This window comes from Perognathus longimembris, chromosome 17 (genome assembly GCF_023159225.1).
Source record: "Perognathus longimembris pacificus isolate PPM17 chromosome 17, ASM2315922v1, whole genome shotgun sequence".
NCBI lineage: Eukaryota > Metazoa > Chordata > Mammalia > Rodentia > Heteromyidae > Perognathus > Perognathus longimembris.
The window spans coordinates 43,539,951-43,557,066 of NC_063177.1; the positions used below are offsets into that span (position 1 = coordinate 43,539,951).

The window sequence follows — 17,116 nt, forward strand, 5'->3', positions numbered from 1 at the left end:
GTGTTTGCTTTTTAAAATTTCTGTATGGTAACTAAGATGTTAATCTTGTCCTTTGGTCAGTTTCTTCTACAAGAAGGGGTATGTTAATTTTTATATCTGGAAAATCTGGCTTTTTTGATGGGTCAGGCAGTTTTGTCGGTTGTGGAGCTTGAGCTTGTGGGCAGGGTGCTGTCCTTGAGCTCTTTTGCTCAAAGCTAGCACTCTACCACTTTGAGCCACAGCATCACTTCTGGTTTTTTGGTGGTTTAGCAGAGATAAGAGTCTCACGGACTTTCCTGCCTAGGCCGAGTTCAACTTCGATCATCAGATCTCAGCCTCCTGAGTACTAGGATTATAGGCATGAGCCACCAGCACCTGGTTAACTAGTTTTTGTGTATTAAACAAATACTGAGTGCTTAAAGTATGCTAGGCATTGTGTAAGGTGTTCTAGATGATATTGTAGCATAGTGCCTCCAAGCCTGCAGTATGTGTGGTGGGTGGAGAACACAAGAGAGAATACTGTGCTGAGAGCTAAATTACAGCTGTCACAGGTTCTGTGGGACACAGGATTTGATTACACGTTAACTTTCTTTCTTTTTTGTTTTTGAGACAAGGTCTTGTTTGCTATGCAGCTCAGGCTGGCCTGGAACTTAGAATCCTTCTGCTTCTGCCTTCTACTTCCTGGGGTTATAGATGTGTACCACCATGCCTTGCAACACATTAGTTCTTTGTCCGTTTTACTGATTTAGTAGCTTCACATAGACATGAGCAGTGTATTTGAGATTTAAATGGATCCCTGATTCAAATGATTATTTATGTGTTTGTGCATGTACTTTTTTGTGTGGCAGTACTCGGGCTTGAACTTAGGGCCTTGTGCTCTTGCTTATTTGCTTTTTAGCTCAAGGTTACCATCCAAGCTATACCCTTACTTTCTGTTTTTTGCTAGCTTATTGGAGATAAGCATGTCTCTAACTTGTCTTCCCAGGCTTACTTCAAACCACAATCCTTAGATCTAGCCTCCTGAGTAGGATTACATATGTGAGCCACCAGTGCCTAGCTTGTATTTAAGCAGAGTTCTGATAGATGTCTGTCTGTCTGTCAGGCTGACTTTGAGCTAGACCGTTAGCCTAGCCTTCTGAGTGCTGGAATTGCAGGTATATTCCACCATGCTTAGGCCTTTTTGATGTGTCTTTTTTCTTAATACAATTTTAGTCCTAGGGATTGAATGTATGTCCTTGTTCATGTTAGCAAGTCTTCAACCTCTGAACTATCCCCAGTCCTGATGTTTTTTTTTACTTGAGAATTTAACCAAAGGCTCATACCCAAATTTGTCCAGATGATCCTTCCTGAGCAAGTTGACAGTAAGTTTGTATTCAAATTGCATGTGCTTTAAACTCATTGGTCTTATTTGGGATGTTTTCAGGCACACGATGACTTTATGTGTAAATTTGGTGAAATAGGGTATAAGTCATGAGAATGAGTAACATTCTGAATTTTGCTGCCTAGGGCCGAACATTTTCAAAGGTTTCAGAAAACTTTGATGTACTGATTTATTGGTGTAAGAGGAAATTCTACCTATAACATTAAGAGAAAGAAATTTTTTTATAGATGGAAAGAATTTATATCCAGCTGCTTTTGTGCTATTTATTGTGTATTGCTTTGGTGTTTTTGTCGTGGTTAACATGGTTATTAAAATAAATACATTATTCTGGGCCTAGCAAGGGAGTATTGTTTTTCTTAGCAAAGAAACTTGGAGGAAAAGTAAGCAAATTACTAAGTAGTTTGTACAACTAGGAAGTGAAAAAGAAAATATCCATTTTGTATAACTTCACCTGTAGGACATTGTATCCCCTCAGGCCATAGATTTAAAATGGGGTCAGGATGGAGTAATGGTACTGGGAAAAACAAGGGTGCTTTTGGATGAACTTCTTCAGGCTGATTATTCTTCCTTATAGGTTATAATTCCTCAGTGAGGATATTACTATGTTGATGACAGCTTCCAGTTTTGCTACTATCAAGACAGGTTTCAACCCTTGGCTGCTCCAATGAGAGCAGAGAGACTTGCCTCTGATGGTGCCATCTAGTGGGATTGGCATGCCTCCTGGGCTCTTTTGAGTTTCTCCTAACATTTTCTGTACTCTTTGCTGTCCATAGAAGGAAAAGTCAATGCTATTGTGGATTCTTTCTTAGTGGATAAGACTTCTAATAGCTGTAGTCTTTGAACTTCCTGGTTATTGTCGATGTTCTAGCATAACCTAGTGTTTTTTACACCAATGAATTAGATATACTTCACAAAATTTATCAAAACAAACACATTTATCATTCCGCATTTATTCCCAGAATTTTAGTGCTTATTTATATTTAGGTTCCTAACTTACAAATGTCAAATATTCTTGTGCTGCAACATTTACCTTTTCTAAAAATTTTTTTTGGCCAGTCCTGGAGCTTGAACTCAGGGCCTGAGCACTGTCTCTGGCTTCTTTTTGCTCAAGGATAGCACTCTACCACTTAAGTCACAGCGCCACTTCTGGCCTTTTCTATATATGTGGTGCTGAGGAATTGAACCCAGGGCTTCATGTATGCGAGGCAAGCACTCTACCACTAGGCCATATTCCCAGCCCCCATATGTGGTTTTTGTTTTAAAGATAAATGATAGTGGAAAGATGCCTAATGTGCACTGAGAAGTCCATGGCAGATTCTTCTAGTTTAGCTTCCTCCTTTTAGAAGAACTTGGAACCATTCTTTGAGCAAATTTGAGGTAATAAGATTAAATTGAGATATGAACCTACTTCATATCTTATTGATATTTTGAGTGTTGTTTTTTTTTTGGTACCAGCACTTGAACTCAGGGCCTATGCTCTTGTTCCTGGCTGGCACTCTACCACTTGAGCCACACCTCTACCTTGGCTTTTGCTGGTTAATTGGTGATAAGAATCTCTTGGACTTATCTGCTTAGGCTGGCTTTGAACCTTAATTCTCAGATCTCAGTCTCTTGAGTAACTAGGATTATAGATGTAAGCCAGTGGTACCCAGCTGAATCTTTAAGCCTTGGATAATCTACTTTTGATCATGTGAAACTTCCTATATCTTACATTCGTATGTTTTTAATCAGGGCCTGTTAGAGCTAATATTCTTAATTTGTTCCCTTTGGGCAATATAAGTAATATAATATAATATAATAATATACATATATAAATAATAATATACAATATAAGTAATCTCCGATTATATAGTAGATGGACTATATGATAGATGGAATTCGAACCTTGCATGCACTGCTAACCTATTTGAGTACTGAAGCTAATATAGGAGCAAATACAGTTCTTACTGTATACCGGCTCACTACCCTAGGAGCTACAGAAGCAATAAGTGAATTTACATATTTTATAACAGGAATATTAAACTCACTGGATTCATGGACATTCTCCATTTTCTCCTTACTGTACTGGTTCCACTAGTTGAATTATAGGCTTGCGAAGGATCACTTTACTATATCTTGCCCTTTGTGTGTGTGTGTCTGTGTGTGTATGAAAGAGGGAGAGAGAGAGAGAGAGGGAGAGGGAGAGAGAGAGAGGGAGAGAGTGTACTGGGGCATGAACTCAGGGTCTGGATGCTTTTTTGTTCAACTACTCTACCATTTGTACCACAGCTCTATTTCTGGCCTTTTTGTTAAGTTAATTAGAATTAAGAGTCTCATGGACTTTCCTGCCCAGCTGGCTTCAAACTGTGATCCTCAGATCTTAGCCTCCTGAGTAGCCAGGATTACAGCCATAAGCTACTGGGTGCCCTGTTCTGCCTTTGTATTTGAATTACATAATATAATAAAGAGTTGCATAAACCAATGCAATATGACTGCAAAATAAATTTTTTATTTCTTTGAAAACTAAGCTGTTCTAAAAGCTCTGTAAAAATGTTTACACACATACTGTATTTATGTATATTTTTACTTTTTAAAGAAATCAAAATGAAATTGTTGTATGATATGGGTGTGATTTGTCTTAAGACCATAGTGGATCTATAAAGGCCTAACTCAAAAGACTGGCAAGAATGTACATTTAGGGCTGAAGATATAGCCTAGCCTGTGCTAAGTCTGGAGTTTGATCTTGAGTGTGTTGGTTAGCTTTTTCTTTATTGTAACAGAATACCTGCAGAATCAGCCTGAGGGATAAAAGATTTATTTTGGCCATTGCAGAGGTTTCAGTCCATGGTTGCTCAACTTTTTTTCTAGGTTTGTCTAAGGTAGAGTATCATGGTGGACAGAGGGCATGATAGAGTAGAGCTTACTTGGCAGCTTTAGGAAGCAGCGAGAGAGGGATCAAGGGAAGGGTTCAGGTACAAGATGCAGACCTCAAGCATGCACTCCTCTCTTCTAGGTGCACTTTCCATCAGCCCATTAAATTATGAGCCCATCATTAGATCCAACAACTTTCATAACGTCCCACCTCTGAACATGAGTGATCAAGCCTTGAACACATGAGCTTTTGTGGAACATTCCAGATCCAAACTATAATAGATAACCTAGCATTGCCAGTTTTAACAAATTTGTAAGGCTTGTACATGATCAGGTTACATGAACAAATCTGACTTTGGAAAGATATTTAAAAAATGGATGTCTTTTAGTCATATAGTTAATTGCAATTGGAAGCTTTTTATGTATAATCCATCCTGAGCTCTTTCACATTAGTAGTGCCATTTTCATTATGTTTAAATATGTATGCTTAATCATGCTAGACAATACAATAAGCCCAAATGACCCAAAGAGTCTACACTGCCCTCATGACTAGTGTTTTCCCAATATTCCTTATATTGAAAATGGCTGGTGCTTTCACATCATACCAATCTTTCTTAGAAAATGGATCAACCACTTTCTTCTTGGCTCCCATTTTACCGCCTTTTGTAAGGCGTTTGTTCTTGCCGAACTCTATGGTGCTGGTCAGAGAGCCTAAAGGGAGATCTTTGCCTCTTGAGTAGCTAGGATTACAGGCAAGAACCACCAGTGCCAGCAAGTTTTCAGCTTAATATAGGGAAAGAAAAAATGAGTACATTTTATGTTTATGAAATAGTAAAAGGAAAAAATATTCTAGTTTTGTGTTTCAGATATATGAAACTGCAAAAATAATGGTTCCTGTACGTTTTTTTTTTGCCAGTCCTGGGGCTTGAACTCAGGGCCTGGGCTCTGTCCCTGAGCTTCTTTTGCTCAAGGCTAGCACTCTACCACTTGTGCCACTTCTGGCTTTTTCTGCTTATGTGGTAATGAGGAATCGAACCCAAGGCTTCATTCATGCTACACACAAGCACTCTACCACTAAGCCACATTCCCAGCCTTTGGTTCCTATACTTATTAAGATAAAAGAGATAATGCATTTATTTATGTATGTATATAGGAACATATGTATAGTGTTCAGTAATATCTGTAGTTTCAGGTATCCATTTGTAGTCTTGAAATGTATATCTCTAAAAAAATAACTACCCTGCTGTACTGCAAGTTATATTGGAATGGAATAATTTCATTTGATCCTAGTATCTACTCAGAAGTTAATTAGCCGAATAACTTGCAAATTACTTCAATTCTTTGGACACTTCCAACTTAATTTTTTTGTGTGTGGGGGTTTCTTTTTTATTATTTAGTAAAAACTTGGAGTTTGAACTCAGGACCTCAAGCCTGCTAGGCAGGTATCCTATCACTTGAGCACTTTCTGTTTTCACTAGTTTTTTGACATAGGTTCTCACTTTTTGCCAAGTTGGCCTGGACTTCTGTCCACTTGTTTATGCCTCCTATGTAGCTGAGATAACAGTTGTGAGATGAGGTCTCCCTAACTTTTGCTGGTCTGCTTTGAATTGCAGTCCTTCTGATCTCAGTCTCCTGAGTATTTGGAATTACAGGTATAAAATACTAGTTCCATGGGGCTGGGAATATGGCCTAGTGGCAAGAGTGCTTGCCTGGTATACATGAGGCCCTGGGTTCGATTCCTCAGCACCACATATACAGAAAATGGCCAGAAGTAGTGCTGTGGCTCAAGTGGCAGAGTGCTAGCCTTGAGCAAAAAAGAAGCCAGGGACAGTGCTCAGGCCCTGAGTTCACGGCCTAGGACTGGCCAAAAAAAAAAAAAAAACAACTAGTTCCAGCTTATTATTATTATTATTTTTTTACATTTTTGAAGCTGGTGTGGTAGGGCCTACCTATAATCCCAGTACTTGGATTGAGGTCTGGGGATCTTAGAATTGGAGGGCACCTGGGCTACCTAGCAAGAAAGATTGGTCCTTGGACTTTATTTTTTATGTTGTTGTAAACATATATAACACAAAATGTAATATTTAAACCACTTTTATTTTTTTTTATTTATTTTTTTTTTTGGCCAGTCCTGGGCCTTGGACTCCGGGCCTGAGCACTGTCCCTGGCTTCTTCCCGCTCAAGGCTAGCACTCCGCCACTTGAGCCACAGCGCCGCTTCTGGCCGTTTTCTGTATATGTGGTGCTGGGGAATCGAACCTAGGGCCTCGTGTATCCGAGGCAGGCACTCTTGCCACTAGGCTATATCCCCAGCCCCTTAAACCACTTTTAAATCTATGGTGACATTAGTAATTTTTCCTGTAGTCATTCAGCTAACATTAGTATCCATCTGGAATTTTTTCATCTTCTCAAACTAAAACTCCACACCCATTAAATAATAACTCTTCATTCCTGTCCCCCTTCTTTTCTACTTCCCTTCTCCCCAGCCCCTGGTAATCACTATTCTATTTGAATCAATGACTTTGACTATGCTGGGGACCTCATGTCAGTGAAATCATTCAATATTTTTCCTTTCTTGATTGCCTTATTTCATTAAACTTTTTCTTTTTGTGATACCAGAATTTGAACTTAGGGCTTGAGAGCTATCAAGTGCTCTTTCAATAGAGCCATGATATCCAGTCTTCCTTAGTGTATCTTAGAGGTTCATTCATATAGACTTTTGTTTTTATTATTTTTTAAATATTTATTTATTTAATGTGATACCAAGGAATTGAACCCAGGGCCTCATGAATGCTAGGCAAGCACTCTGCCACTAAGCCACACTCCCAGCCCTAGACTTTTCTTTTTAAAGTTGACTAATAGTCCATTGTATGTAATCACTTGGATTGCTTCCACTTTTTTCTGTTGTGAATATTTATTGAACATAGTTGTTAGATATCTCTTCAAGTCTCTGTTTTGTATTCTTTTGGTAACTACCCATGAACAGAAGTAGAATTGCTGGGTCATCCTAAACCATACCCTGTTTTGTTTTGTTTTTGGCAAGGGATGGCATTTTGGACACAGGGCCTTGCACTTGGCTGGCAAAGACTCATCACTTGAACTGTACTTCTTATCCCTTTTTTGCTCTTTTTTTTTTTTCAAGTAGAATTTTGTGATTTTTTTTTTCCCCTCCCTGTCCAGCCTGGACTGTGATTCTCCCATTTATGTTTCTTACGTATCTTGAATGACAAGGGTATACCACCATGTTCAATTTTTTATTGGGATGTGATTTCCCTAACTTTTTGCTTCAGCTTGCCTCCTGATTTCTACTCCCCAAATATCTAAGATTACTCACAGGCCTGAGTCACCATACCAGCTTAAACTATGTTCTTACTGAGTTTTGACCTCCTCTTGGGCCTTATCAAAAGCATTGATGATGGACAGTCAGTAAAGGATGTGTCAGTAAAGGATGTTTTAGTTGGCTTAGATCACACTCTATAGAAGCGTTAGAAGTCTTATAAATTTTGCTAACATTTGCAGGTGAACTAATAATTTTTAAATTGTGGCTATTTTTGAAAATAGCAATATGAGCCAGTAAGTTGAAGACTTAAGCCATCATGCAACTTATTAACTTTTATTTTAACTAACAGCAAATGACTATTCAGATTTGCTCTGCTATATTTAATTTGTCTGTTTTGTAGTGCTGAGGATTGAGCTAAGGACCTTGTGCATAATAGGCAAATACTTACACAGAGCTGGATCCCTAGCCCTAGAATAATTGAATTTCATAGTTGAGTATTACCTTAAATATTTAGTCCTTTAAAGACTGGTGAAGTCCACATAAAAATAACAAGATGTGACCTAGTGACTGATAACTTTGTTTCAAAAAGGGCAAATTTGTTGCTTTTACCACTTAAATGACTACTAGAATTAGTGTTCATTCAATTTTTACCTTGCCTGACTACAGACTACTGCTATGGATTAATTATGAAATTAAAATGTAATCAGAAAGAATATCTAATCACAGGAGATGATTCTTCCCGGTTCAGGATATCTCTTGTTATATTAATAAACTTTAGCAGCCACATTTAATATCCCAATTTTTCAGAAGCTGCTAATATCAAACTAATTTGTCTAATGTCTGTTACAGAAACAATTGACCAGCTAGACTAAGATGTAAACTATTGTACCAACTTCTTGTGAAAAGTTATTTGAACTACCTGTATCTGGATAAGATGAAGAGAAATAGTTTTTCTTTTTTGGTTGTGGCGTTTGAACTAAGAGGCTGAGCGCTGTTCCTGAGTTCTTTTGCTCAAGGCTAGTGCTCTACCACTTCCAGCGACAGTACCACTTCTGGTTTTCTAGTGGTTAATTGGAGATAAGAGTCTCATGGACTTTCCTGTCCTGGCTGGCTTTGAACTGTGATCCTCAGATCTCAGTCTCCTGAGTATTTAGGATTACGGGTGGGAGTCACTAGTGCTGGCTTAGACTATATATAGAATCCCACCCCCTCACCCCCGCCCTCAGGTCCTGGGGCTTGGGTGCTGTCCCTTAGCTTCTTTTGTTTTTTTTTTGGCCAGTCCTGGGCCTTGAACTCAGGGCCTGAGCAGTGTCCCTGGCTTCTTTTTGCTCAAGGCCAGCACTCTGCCACCTGAGCCACAGCGCCACTTCTGGCCGTTTTCTGTATATGTGGTGCTGGGGAATCGAACCCAGGGCCTCATGTATACAAGGCAAGCACTCTTGCCACTAGGCCATATCTGGAGCCCACTTAGCTTCTTTTGCTCAAGGCTAGCATGCCACTTTTGGCTTTTTCTGAGTAGTTTATTGGAGATAAGCGTCTCATGGACTTTCCTGATTGGGCTGGATTTGAACCGTGATCTGCAGATCTCAGGCTCCAAGGTAGCTAGGATTACAGGCATGAGCCACCCACCAGCTTCTGGCTAGAATCTTCATATTCACATTCTCAGCCTTTGAGTTCAACCAGCTCCTGAGTCTGCATTGTATTTAGATGTAATAAAGGATTTGGAAAATTATTCAGTTGCACTCTCTTTTTTTTTGGCCAGTCCTGGGGCTTGGACTCAGGGCCTGAGCACTGTCCCTGGCTTCTTTTTGCTCAAGGCTAGCACTCTGCCACTTGAGCCACAGCGCCACTTCTGGCCGTTTTCTGTATATATGTGGTGCTGAGGAATTGAACCCAGGGCCCTTGCCACTAGGCCATATCCCCAGCCCCCAGATGCACTCTTAACGTACTCTTCTAACATATATAAAAATGTTCTTGAGGGCTTATATGTTGAAAGTTTTGTCCCTAGTTGGCGGTGTGTAGAATTGGATCATTAGGATGCTAATTTCATCAATGGATTAATCTATTGGCCCACTGGTTAAGTTCGTTGCTGAATGGGCTGTTAAGAAGCAGGCCCTCATTGGAAGTAGGTCACTGTGAGAATGACTTCAAAGGGTATATCTTCTCCCTTTGACCCTTCCTGTTGCTCTTTTCAATTCCTAGTTGCTGTAAGGTGAACAGCTTTCCTCTGTCCTGATTTTTTTTTGGGGGGTGGGGTGGGGCCTACGGTTCTGCCTTGCCACAGTCCCACAGTGATAGAGATGTTGACTATGGACTGAAATCTCTGAAACTATGAAGCAAAATTACTCCTTCTTATGGGTATTTTGTCCCAGTGATGAAAAAGTTGACTAACATAGACAGAGTAGGCAAATAGACTCAGATATCTGTGACATACAAAGACAAATATCAAGGTAAGAGTCCAAGCCAGGTATGGTGGTATATACCTGCAATCCCAGTGCTTGGGACCCTGAGACAGGTGAGTTTAAGGCCAGCTTGGGCTACATAGCCATCCTGAGTGGGATTTGATCTCCAGCATTGAGAAGAACAAAACAGAGCAGATATTATGAGTGCTGGAGGTGTGGCTCGAGGGGTAGAAAACCTGCCTAGCAAATACAAGCCTCTTGAGTTTTATAACACCAGTACCATATAAGAAGATCACATACATAATGAAACTCTCCCAAAGTTATTGAACAATACAGGAGAGGGAAGGACAACGAGTAAACTAGGGGTCAATCTGATTAAAATACAGTATATGGATATGTGAAGTGCCAAGGTAAAATCCCTTTCAGTAATTAATATACACTTAAAAAATAATGAATGGAAACATCCTGTTCTGGCTGTAAGTTCTAGTGGGAGAGCAAATGGAGAAGGTGAATGAGAGAGAATATGGTTGAAATGATCTATCTATGTGAAAATTAGGTGATATTGTATTGAGATTGTTGTAGGAAGGAGAGAGAGGATGAAGGAGAGGGATGGAAGGGCTGAGTCTGATCAAGGTTATTATTGTATGCATCCAGAGAAAGGTAAAAATGAAATCCTCTTGTATTACTAATGGATGCTAATAAAAAATGTGGATAAGGACTGGAGATGTGGCTCAAATAGCCAGTGGCTCAAATAGCCTGGGAGTGAAAAAAGCTAGAGGAGTGTAGGAAGTCCTGAGTTCAGGCTCTGGTGTACTGACATGCAAAAAAATGTGGATAAGCTAGGCACTGGTCCCTCACAGCTGTAATCCTAGCTATTTTGGAGGCTAAGGCTTGAGGATCATGTTTCAGGAAAGTTTGAGACTTTTCCCAATTAACTACCAAAAAAGTTGGAAGTAGCTGGGTGCTGGTGGTTCACACCTATAATCTTATCTACTCCCCTACTCCCAGAGGCTAAGATCTGAGGATTGTGGTTAAAAGCCAGCCTAGGTAGGAAAGTCCATGAGACTTATCTCCAGTGAACTGTGGTTCAGGTGATAGAATGCTAGCTTTGAACACAAAGAGGCTCAGGGACGGTGCCCAGGTCCTGAGTTCAAGCTCCAGGACTGTCCTCTCTCCTCCCCCAAAAAGCTGGAAGTGTCAAGTGATAGAGTACTAGCCTTGAGCACAAAAGCTCAGGGACAGTATCCAGGCCCAGAGTTCAAACCCCAGGACTGGCACATGCAAAAAAAAGCAAAGGTGGATAAAAGATGTTATGAGTCTAAAACACATAAACAATCAGTATATTCAAAGGTTGATTTGAGTATTGGTCAGAAAGCAATTGAGATCACTGTATGAACAACTTAAAAATTACAATAAGATATTACTACGAGTGTCACGGAATGTTAGTATAGGATGGCTTTTCTTTTTCTGTTGAAACACCCTCACTACATAGCCCATGCTGGTTTCCAACTTAAAATCTTTATGCTTCATCTTTCTCTCCATTTGTTCAAATACAAAAAAGAGTGTGTATGTACCTATGTATACTATCTATAAGTATCCAGTCTCTATTATATATATATATATGCTGCTTATTGTTCCATTGTACAGTGGGACATAATTTAACCCGTTTCCCTTTGAAGGTTGTTTAGATATTCACAACTGTATTTTGTAGATAAATATAGTTTTGTAGTTTAGCCTTGTATATAATGTTGTTTCACACATATTCAGATATGCTTAGAGGATAAATCCCTAGAAGTAGTATTACTGGGTCACAAGATATGAGCATTCGTCATTTTACTAGCTATCACTATACCCCTCTCCACAGAGAAGAGGAATGTAATATATTCTTCCATTAGTAACTGAGTGAGTCTATAGATGTTAAGATCTTCTTACCTTATAAAATGTTAGTGGGCCAGGCTAAAGCTCAAGACCCTATTGAAAAATAAAGCAAAACAAAAACAAAAACCCAAATAACATCTAATAGGGATGTGACTCAAGTGGGCTCAGTAACTCTTTGTAATGAATATAAATAAGAAAAAAAGTTCAAGGAAAGAATATGTAAAAATAAAATTTTTTCTCTTGATTGACATCTTGCACAGTGAGTTCCAACTTGTAACATAAAAAGCATTTCAGGGGCTGGGAATATGGCCTAGTGGCAAGAGTGCTTGCCTTGTATACATGAGGCCCTGGGTTCGATTCCCCAGCACCACATATACAGAAAACGGCCAGAAGCGGCGCTGTGGCTCAAGTGGCAGAGTGCTAGCCTTGAGCAAAAAGAAGCCAGGGATAGTGCTCAGGCCCTGAGTCCAAGGCCCAGGACTGGCCAAAGGAAAAAAAAAAAAAAGCATTTCAGACAGACAATCCTGAAGGTCCGGATTTGTTACAGAAAGCCACGTAGACCTTATAAGCAAACAAAAAAATGGACTAGTAACTCTGTTATTAATGTATAGAAACATTAACATTAGAGGAACAGTGAAGTTAAAAATAATGCTAAAAGCAACTAAAGTAATGATGGCATTTTATTCATAATTACTTTTAAATTCATAAACATGATCTTTAAAATTTCATAACCCAGGGCTAGGAACGTGGCTTAGTGGTAGAGTGCTTGCCTAGCATGCATGAAGCCCTGGGTTCAATTCCTCATTACCACATCAGCAGAAAAAGCCAGAAGTGGTACTGTGGCTCACGTGGTAGAGTGCTAGCCTGAGCAAAAAGAAGCTCAGGGACAGTGCTTAGGCCCTGAGTTCAAGCCCTGGGACTGGCAAAAAAAAATCATATCCCCAGGATTTCCTACCAGCAACAATGTGTCTGTAATGTAACAGGATACTCCTTAGTGAATAGGAAAAAAGAAATACTGGATTAGCAGACCCTCTCCCTTGTTAGCCTTAGAGAGAGAAGAAAAGCAAGCTATCTGCAGGAATTCTGCCCATCTCCATTTCCTTTTCCATACCTCCCTTTCTTCCAGTGTCTTTTCCTGTTTAAGGCTCACTATGTATGTTCTTTTTTTCTGATTAGGTAATTTCACAATCTAAATGATAGCAAGAGATACATACTGTAAAGTTTTGTCCACATCTGCCACATTCTTCTCAGTCCCTTAAGTGCATGTAAATTTAAATATCAGCTTTAAAGAATGGAAAAAGATACTATATAAAGGCTAATTAAAAATACTGAAATGACAATATTAGACAAAGGTCCCAGAACAAGCAAAATATTAATAGGAACAACAAGGTAAATCTCATCATGGAATAAGGATCAGTGTAATGCCAAGATATGGTAGACAAAAATGTGAGTGTCTTAAAAGAAAGAGTGAAGCAGGGGCTGGGGGCATGGCCCGGTGGTAGAGCGCTTGCCTAGTAGCACCTGTGAGGTACTGGGCTCAAATTCTCAATACTGAAAACACAAGAGTGAAGCAAAAATTGACCATTGAAAGTGGAAGTAGACAAATCCATAATTAAGAGTTGGAAGCGGCAACCTTTTATCTCCATAATTGATAGAGCAGGCAGATAAAAACAATCTGTAAGGCTCAGTGCTGGTGGTCACACCTGTAATCATAGCTACTTTGGAGGATCACAGTTCAAAGCCAATCTAGGCAGGAAAGTCTGTGAGACTGTTATTTCCAATTAACCACAAAAGCTGGGAGTGGAGCTGTGGCTCAAGTGATGGAATGCTAGCCTTAAGTACAAAAGCCCAGGGACTGTACCCAGGCCCAGAGTTTAAGCCCTAGGACTGGCGGGGTGGGGGATGGGGGACAGACCAAAAACAGTAAGAATATAGAAAACTTGGGCAGTATTCTCAATGTTCTGAAGGGACAGTACCAAATTGACATTTATTGAATGCTCTGTTCACATTCATTTCAAGTGCACAAAGAACATTTACTAAAATAAATGCCCATGTGCTGGGCTATAAGACATATTTCAACAGATTTAAAAGGATGGAAACAATGTAGAAACTATTTTGACTACAGTAGGAATAAATCAGAAATTGAGAAACAGAAGGTATCTATTAGAAGTGAAATGACATATTTCCAAATAGCATTTGGATCAAAGAAGGACTTAAAGGGAGTTTGAAAGTATTGAATCAAAACATAGTATTTTGAAATTTATAGGGTTAGCTTTAGAATGAATCTTACAGCTTCAAAACAAAGGTCTGAAATCAGTGACACAAGATTCTGCCTGAAGAAATCTGGAAAATAGAACAATCTAAACAGAGGGAGAAAAATATTAGAGTTGAAATAAGTTAGGAAGCAAGTCTAAATAACACTATACTTATTACAGAAATGAATTGGTAATCAATTGTTTTCCCACAAAGAAATTTGAGGCTTTTGACGTTGTTGAGTTCTATCAGACATTTAAGGAAGAAATACCACAGATTTCAGAACACATTTGTGAGATCAATCCTACTATGATACCAAATAAGACAGGACCAATAAGAAAAAACAAAACTACAATTCAGTAACCTTTATGCATATACATGTACAAAAATCACTAACAGAATATCAGCAAATTAAACTAAGCAAGGGGGCTGGTAGGTGCAGGGCTGATTTAATGTTGTAAGTCATTGGTGTTTACCATATTAATAGAATAAAGAAGAAAAACTAAGCTTTATGTATCTGATAATAGATACAGAAAAACGTGTCATACTTTATGAATTCCTCTTTGCAGGTGGCTGTGAGTTGTGGTGGTGCATGCCTGTAACTCTCTTTTGTCTTTCTTTCCTGTGGTTTCACCCCTGATATCACTGTAAATGATTTCAGTACCCTGGATATTGTATATACATGTATTGGAACTAGGGAAGGGAAAGGGAATGTCAAAATCAAGAGACAAAGGATAAAAAGATGAACAATGCAACAGCAATACTTACAAAACTATATGGTGTAAACCAAGTCTAAAACTCATGGGGGGAGAGGGAAGTGAAGAGGAGGGAGGTGGGGGAAAAATGAGGGAGGAGGTAACAAGTTGGATAAGAAATGTACGCACTGCCTTACATATGAAAATGTAACCTCTCTACATCACTTTGACAATAAAGAAATAAAAAAAAAAAAAAGAAGAAGAAGCTCTGCACCATGGTGCATCTTGAGATCTCGACCTTGGGTGCAGTCCAGGGCTTTCTCGCTCAATAAAATCCCCCCCCCCCAAAAAAAATCTGTGTACGGGTGGCTCTTGCCTAGCTAATCAGGAGGCTGAGGTCTGTAGGAAAGTCCGTGAGACTCGTTATCTCTCGTTAGTCACCAAAAAGCCAGAAGTAGAGTTATGGTAGCACCAGCTTTGAAAAAGCTAATGAGTGAAAACCTGAGTTTTGAAGCCCCAATGTGCAAAAACAAGCAAAAAACAAGCAAGCAGCTGTCAGCTAACTAGGGAACTCCTTAAGGTGATGCAAGGCAAATGTATGGAAAACTAGCAATTAATGTATTTTTTCATGAATGGAGTGCTTTTACTTAATATTCAGAGTAAATCAAGGAAATCAGTCCTCATAACTTTGTTAAAGTGTTCTAAAGGTTCTGGCTGATGCAATATAGGCAAGTAAAAAGAATAAACTCACAAGTTAGAAAAACAAGTAAAATACTTATTTTGATGTCATGTAGATGATGTGATTGTACACATAAAAGGTCCTATAAGTAAGCTGCAAAAAAGCTGCTAGGGCTTTTGCATTTAGGTAGGTCAGCTGTTTATAAGATCAGTTACAAAAACTGTGTTTCTTAAACCATCAGTGAACAATTGACAGTTGAAAAAAAAATTTAAAAGCCAGTATCATGAGTTGGCTATGTGGTACATGTTTGTAATCCCAGCTCTAGAGGCTGAAACAGGAAGAAGGTGAGTTCAAGGCCAACTTGAACTACATAGTGAGAACCTGCCTTAGTCCTCTATTCCTGCAAAAAAAAAAAAGTGTATTAGTGTCATTTATAGTATCATCCAATAATATGCAATATAAAATATTTGTCAAGAGAGAATATTCTCCATTAAATCTAAGGAACATTCCCACTCATGTATTCTCAGTTCAAGAGTTGAGATCATGAAGGTACCAAAAGTTAAGGAACTTTCATTTGTTCATGAGCACACCTTATAAACACCTTCTATTGAATAGTTACTATAATTACAGCTATCAAATAATTTCATTAAATATTCTTTTTGCAGTGCTGGAGATAAAATCTAGGGCTTTCTACAAGCTAAATAGGTGCCTACCATGGAGACCTGTTCTCAGCCCCATCGTATTACTTATTTTAAAAATGCATGTTTTCATTTCTTGAGACAGGCTGTTCTTGTGGAGTCCGGGCTCTGTGTTCAAACTCTTTTTTTGGCCAGACCTGGGCCTTGGACTCAGGGCCTGAGCACTGTCCCTGGCTTCTTCCCGCTCAAGGCTAGCACTCTGCCACCTGAGCCACAGCGCCCCTTCTGGCCGTTTTCCATATATGTGGTGCTGGGGAATGGAACCGGGAGCTTCATGTGTAGGAGGCAAGCGCTCTTGCCACTAGGCCATATTCCCAGCCCTTGTGTTCAAACTCTTGAGTTCTTTTGCCTCAGCCTCCCAATTGATAGGATTGATTACAGTGTGCACTGCTACATCTGGCATCCCATAGTAGCATTTAATAGGTAGTCTATAGTCTTCCCGGTTTTGTCCTAATAGCATGTCTCCCCCACACCCAAGGCCTTACTCACACCAGGCAAGTGCTCCAACCATTTGATTTCATCCTTTGACGTTAATGTATGAACCTTCTAGCTCCATCTCCCTAGTTGTTAGGATTAGAGAAATATACCATGGTGCCAATCCTCAACAAAATTCTTTTTCTTTTGCCTTTTTTTTCCCCTTCCATTTTTTTTTTTGTAGTTGTAAGTAATGGAGTTGAACTTAGGGCCTTGCCCTTCCTAGGCTGTCATCTTACCACTTGAGCCTGTAACTTTTTGTTGTTGTTGTTTTTTTTTAAATCAGTTGGGGCTTGAACTCTGGGTCTGGGCGCTGTCCTTGAGCTCTTCAGCTCAAGGCTAGCACTCTGCCAATTGAGCCACAGTGCCACTTTTGGTTTTATGGTTGTTAACTGGAGATAAGAGCCTCACAGACTTTCCTGCCAGGACTGGTTTTGAACCACGATCCTCAGATCTCAGCCTCTTGAGTAGCTAGGATTACAGGCGTGAGCAACTGGTACCCAACTCAGCCCTTAAGATTTTTATAGCTGCTTGTTTTTCCTTTTTGG

The 17,116-nt window shown here is 39.4% G+C and overlaps 1 protein-coding gene across 5 annotated transcripts in view; it reads left to right on the forward strand.

The window, feature by feature from the left end:
• The window catches only part of Tlk2 (tousled like kinase 2), a 99,931-nt gene that overhangs the window by 3,131 nt on the left and 79,684 nt on the right, over nucleotides 1-17,116 (forward strand). The gene's annotated exons all lie outside the window — the stretch shown is intronic.